We start from the raw sequence: 5927 nt of genomic DNA on the forward strand, positions 1-5927 counted from the left end.
CAATTAGCTAACTTGACTAATCTTGTGCAACAGGTTATGGTGGCTCCAAAACAGGTGTGCGGTGTATGTTCAATGATGGGACATGCCATGGATAATTGCCCTTCGTTGATGGATCAAGGTGGTCTTGAGCAAGCTAATGCGTTAGGAGGGTTTCAGGGGCAACAAAGACAAAAGTATGATCCATACTCCAACAACTATAACGCAGGGTGGCACGATCATCCACACTTAAAGTGAAACAATCAAGACAACGGACAACAATCTGTTCCCAACAACTATAACCGTCCACCTAGCTTCTTTCAAGCAAGACCGCAGACACCATTTCAGCCTCAACAACAACAAGCTCCAAGTAAGTCTCTTGAGGATTTAATTTCTTCTTTAGCTAACTCTACTCAATCTCATCAACAGAAAACAGACAAAGCAATTGAAAACCTTGAGCGCCAAATGAGTTAGTTAGCAAGTTTGATGGGGCAACAACATCAACCAGGAAGGTTGCCTAGCCAAACGGTGGTGAATCCAAATGCGAAGCAGATGAATGTTGTGACTTTAAGGAGTGGAAAAGAAGTTTTTTAGCAGCCAAGGATGCAAAAGAGGACTAGACAAGATACAAATGAGCAAGGGGAGCAACAAACCAAAAATCTTGAGCAAGATGAGGCTTCAACAGAAACTGAAAAGTTTCATAAAGATACAGAATTGAACAAAAAAGATTCTGATAAGGTAAGTAAAGAAGTTCAAAATTCATTTAACTCATGTGTCCCTGTTCCTTTTCCTTGTAGGTTTATGAAGTCTAAGAAATAGCAAACTGATAAGGAAATCTTGGATACTTTCCGAAAAGTCCAAGTGAACTTACCTCTTTTAGATGCCATAAAACAAGTGCCAAAGTATGCAAATTTCCTTAAAGAGCTTTGTACGAACAAGAGAAGATTCAATGATCAAGAAACTGTGGCATTAAGCGAGGAAGTATCAGCTGTTTTGCAGAGAAAGCTACCACCGAAGTTGAAGGATACCGGTAGCTTTACCATTCCATGTGTAATTGGAGGGAAAGAGTTTGGGAGAGCATTGTGTGATTTGGGGGCATCCATCAATCTGATGCCATATTCAGTGTATGAATCACTAAACCTTGGAGACTTGAAAGAAACAAAGGTAGTAATCCAGTTGGCAGATCGTTCAAATAGATATCCCAAAGGCCTATTGGAGGATGTACTTGTGCAAGTGAATGAACTTATTTTTCCCGCTGATTTTTTTGTTCTTGAGATGGAACATGACCCTATGCCTACTGCATTTCCTCTTATATTGGGAAGACCATTCCTTAGAACGGTGCGTATGAAGATTGATGTTTACGATGGTACTTTAACCATGGAAATTGATGGAGAAAGCGTCAAGTTCAAAATCTTCAGTGCTATAAGGTACCCTAGTGATTTTGAATCTTGTTTGTCTATTGATGTGTTTGACTATTTTGTGCAGGATTGTTTTAATGAAGGTGTGGGACAAGACAATTTAGAGAAGGCGTTAGTGCATACCATTACACATGGAAAACTTAATTATTCCAAGCACATTGAAGAAGAATTAATCCAGACAGTGGAAGCCCTTAAGTCTCTTTCCCCAATTCGTGGTAAGTCTTCTTCCTATTTTATTTCTTTTCCTACTTCTAACGAAAAAATTCTTCCTTCTGTGATTCAGGCACCCAAATTGGAACTTAAACCGATTCCTGAACATTTGAAGTATACATTTTTGGGAGAGGATGAAACATTATCGGTCATCATATCATCACAACTCACAGCAGAAGAAAGGGAGAAACTGATCCGGGTACTGAAGAATCACAAAACTGCTATAGCTTGGAGCATTGCAGATACCAAAGGTATAAATCCAGCTACATGTATGCATAGGATTCTGCTAGAGGAAGGTGCAAAACCTACAAGGGAAGCTCAGCGCCGTTTGAACCCACTCATGATGGAGGTCGTCAAGAAAGAGGTTATCAAGCTTCTTGATGTTGGCATCATATATCCTATCTCGGACAGCAAGTGGGTGAGCCCTGTTCAAGTAGTTCCGAAGCGATCCGGAGTCACAGTTGTTAAGAATGAAGCTAGTGAGCTAGTGCCTACACGTGTGCAAAATAGTTGGAGAGTCTGTACAGACTATCGGAAGATAAACAACACCACACGCAAGGATCACTTTCCAGTTCCATTCATTGATCAAATGTTAGAAAGGTTAGCTAGTCATTCTCATTATTGCTTTCTTAATGGCTATTCTGGATATAATCAAATTGCAGTTGATCCGGAGGATCAAGAAAAGACGACTTTCACATGTCCATTTGGCACATTTGCATACCGGAGGATGCCATTTAGACTTTGCAGCGCCCCCGCCACATTTCAAAGGTGTATGGCAAGTATCTTTTCTGATATGATTGAGAAAATAATTGAACTGTTTATGGATGATTTTTCAGTTTATGGTGATTCTTTTGATACATGTCTACATAATCTGTCCCTAGTTTTAAAACGTTGTCAAGAAACTAATCTGGTCTTAAATTGGGAAAAATGTCATTTCATGGTTTCGCATGGATTAGTTCTAGGGCCTATCATATCTGAAAATGGAATAGAAGTTGATAAATCTAAAGTATAACTTGTTAGTTCTTTACCCCTCCCTACTACTGTCAGGGAAGTTCGTTCTTTTCTTGTACATGCAGGTTTCTACCGTAGGTTTATGAAGGACTTCTCAATGATTTCTAGACCCTTGTGTCGTTTGCTTCAAAAGGATGCAACATTTGATATGAATGAAGAGTGTGTGGTAGCATTCAACAAACTTAAGGAGTTGTTATCCACGGCTCCTGTGATCATGCCACCAGATTGGAGTTTACCTTTTGAGTTAATGTGCGATGCTTCAGATTATGTTGTCGGTGTAGTTCTAGGATAGCGTGTCAACAAAGTGCCACATGTCATCTATTATGCATCACGAACACTCAATGATGCACAGTTGAATTATTCAACAACTTAGAAAGAGCTTCTAGATGTTGTATTTGCTTTAGAAAATTTAGATCTTATCTGATTGGAACTAAAGTTATTGTGTTTTCTGACCATACAACTTTGAAGTATTTACTCACAAAAAAAAATGCAAAACCGCGACTCATTCGATGGATACTTCTGCTTCAAGAGTTTGACTTGGAGATCAAGGATAAGAAAGGGAGTGAAAATGTTTAGCAGATCATCTTAGCAGACTTGTGCACTCAAACATAAAGGAAGATTTCATCCCTTTACGTGAGAGTTTTCCGGATGAGCATATGTCTTCATTAAAGGTTACTGACCCTTGGTATGCAGATATTATCAATTACAAGGTCACCAAAAAGATTCCGGATGATTTTACACGTGCTCAGAAAGATAAGCTTGTCAAAATCGCCAAATACTACGAGTGGGATGATCCTTATTTGTGGAAATATTGCCCTGATCAATTGATTAGAAGGTGTGTCCCTGAATCTGAGTTTAAATCTATTCTAACTTTTTGTCATTCTTATGCATGTGGCGGCCATTTTGGAGCAAAGAGGACAGCCCTTAAGGTGTTAGAGAGTGTTTTTTATTGGCCTAGTTTGTTTAAGGATGCGTACGAGTTTTGTGCAACATGTGATCATTGTCAACGAATAGGTAACTTAGGCCCAAGAAATCAAATGCCACAAACCCCTGTTTTGATTGTTGAGATCTTCGATGTGTGGGGCATTGATTTCATGGGACCTTTTCCATCTTCAAATGGTTTTCTTTACATTTTATTGGCTGTGGATTATGTTTCTAAATGGGTGGAAGCGAAAGCCACCAAAACTAATGATTCAAAAGTTGTTTCAGATTTTATTAAGACTAACATCTTTGCAAGATTTGGGACACCTAGAGCAATCATTAGCGATGGAGGGAGTCACTTTTGCAATAGAACATTTGAAGCGTTGCTTAGGAAGTACAATGTCACACATAAGGTGTCTACACCTTATCATCTGCAAACTAGTGGTCAAGCAGAAGTATCAAACCGTGAGGTGAAGCAAATTTTGGAGAAAACTGTGAGTCCTAGTAGGAAGGATTGGAGCATGCGCTTGAACGATGCATTGTGGGCTTATAAGACTGCTTATAAGACTCCTATTGGAATGTCCCCATTTCGATTAGTTTATGGGAAACCATGTCGTCTTCCAGTAGAATTAGAACACAAAGTTTATTGGGCGATCAAAGCCTACAACATGGACATGAGTGTTGCCGGATAGCAGAGAAAGCTTCAATTAAATGAGTTAGATGAAATCCGAAATGATGCATACGAGTCTAGTCGAATATACAAGGAGAAATCAAAGGCATTTCATGACAAGATGATATCAAGGAAGAGCTTTGCCATTGGACAAAAAGTTCTTCTATTTAATTCTCACCTTCGGTTATTTCCAGGTAAGCTTCGTTCTCGATGGGTTGGTCTGTTTGTTATAACTAATATTTTTCCTCATGGTGCAGTGGAAATCCAAAGTGCAAAGACCAGAAACGTGTTCAAAGTGAATGGACATAGACTCAAACCATATTACGAGTCTTTTGCGGAGCATGATGTGGAGGTTATACCCCTCCAAGAACCAGCTTCCCTTGAATGATTACTCTTGGTACCGTCCGGCTGCGGACGTAAAGCAAGCGCTTATTGGGAGGCAACCCAATATTTCTATTCATTATCTTTTTATGTCATTTTCAATTTTTCGTTTGTTTTTTTTCTGAGTTTTCTTGCGTGCTAAGCTGAATTATTTCTTTTCTTTGTAGGAATCTTTGGTTATGTTCACCCTTGGAGTTGATTGCAGAATTGAAGTTTGGGGGTCATCACTTGATTTTATTGCAAATTGGGGAAGTTTTCAGTTCAAATGCTTTATTTTGTTTCTTACTATTTTATTTTATTTTTATTTTATGCATTATTGTGTTTTTTGACATTGGGGACAATGTCTAGTTTAAGTTTGGGGGTAAGGATTAAAAAAAAAATATATTGAAAAATTGAACTGGTTTGATTTGTGTCCGTGTTGTTTCTTTTTGTTTTCTTAATTAGTTTTGTTAACTCTAAAAAAACCCAAAAAAAAAAAAAAAAAAAAAAGAGAAAATTCGGAAAATTTGAAAATCCAAAAATAGTCTTATAGTCTTTATTGTTTTGAATTAGATTTTTGTTAGTTTTCTGATGTGAGAATTACTTGACACTCAAATTAAACCTTCGTTTGACAATTGTAGTAGAATGGATAAGTGAGGGATCGTTCTAGACCGGGGATTAGGAGGGCTTGCTAAAACCTTCTAAATTGACTTAAAAACATAAAAACTAAATTAAAACAGATTTAAGACACTTGGGGACAAGGAAATAAAAAAGGGGGTTTTAGTTTTGACGAAGTTGAAATAAACAAACAAAATGCAAAAATGGACAGATTGTAAACAAGTGTTGTGAAACAAGATGGTTGGTGAATTAGCTAGAGGTTCTTTCTCCACACATGATATTTATGCATATGAATCAATTTCCAGTTATTCCTTCATTGAATTATGAACGACAATGCCCCAAATTAACCGTGACATCACTAGTTAACCCTCAGATTTTCCTTATATTATTGGATTGGATGGCATCATTCGACAACCCAAAACATTCTCAAAAGTTCCCTATATGTCATCATAATAGAGATACAATCGAAGATCATTAAGAATAATGAAAACCATAAGCATTGACAAAGCATTTGCAACTATGACATCATGTTACTCATGCTAAGAATTAAACTTAACGCGATCGTGACAAGCGACCTTCACTACTTTCAAGTATAAGTTAGTAACGATTATGTGAAACCTTCTTAAACTTTAGCCACATATTCATGCATGCTAATTAAGTGTCGACCCTCAATCAACAAACACAAATAAGTTAATCATCAAATAGTTAAGCCAATTGCATTCACGAATCAAGAGTTCATAACC

The 5927-nt window shown here is 37.6% G+C and overlaps 1 pseudogene; it reads left to right on the forward strand.

The window, feature by feature from the left end:
* The first annotated feature begins 462 nt into the window (after positions 1-462).
* On the forward strand, positions 463-2491 carry LOC137734277 (uncharacterized; annotated as a pseudogene).
* Positions 2492-5927: the final 3436 nt, after the last annotated feature.

The sequence above is a fragment of the Pyrus communis genome, chromosome 7, assembly GCF_041283825.1.
Source record: "Pyrus communis isolate YQ-2024b chromosome 7, ASM4128382v1, whole genome shotgun sequence".
Classification (NCBI taxonomy): Eukaryota; Viridiplantae; Streptophyta; class Magnoliopsida; order Rosales; family Rosaceae; genus Pyrus; species Pyrus communis.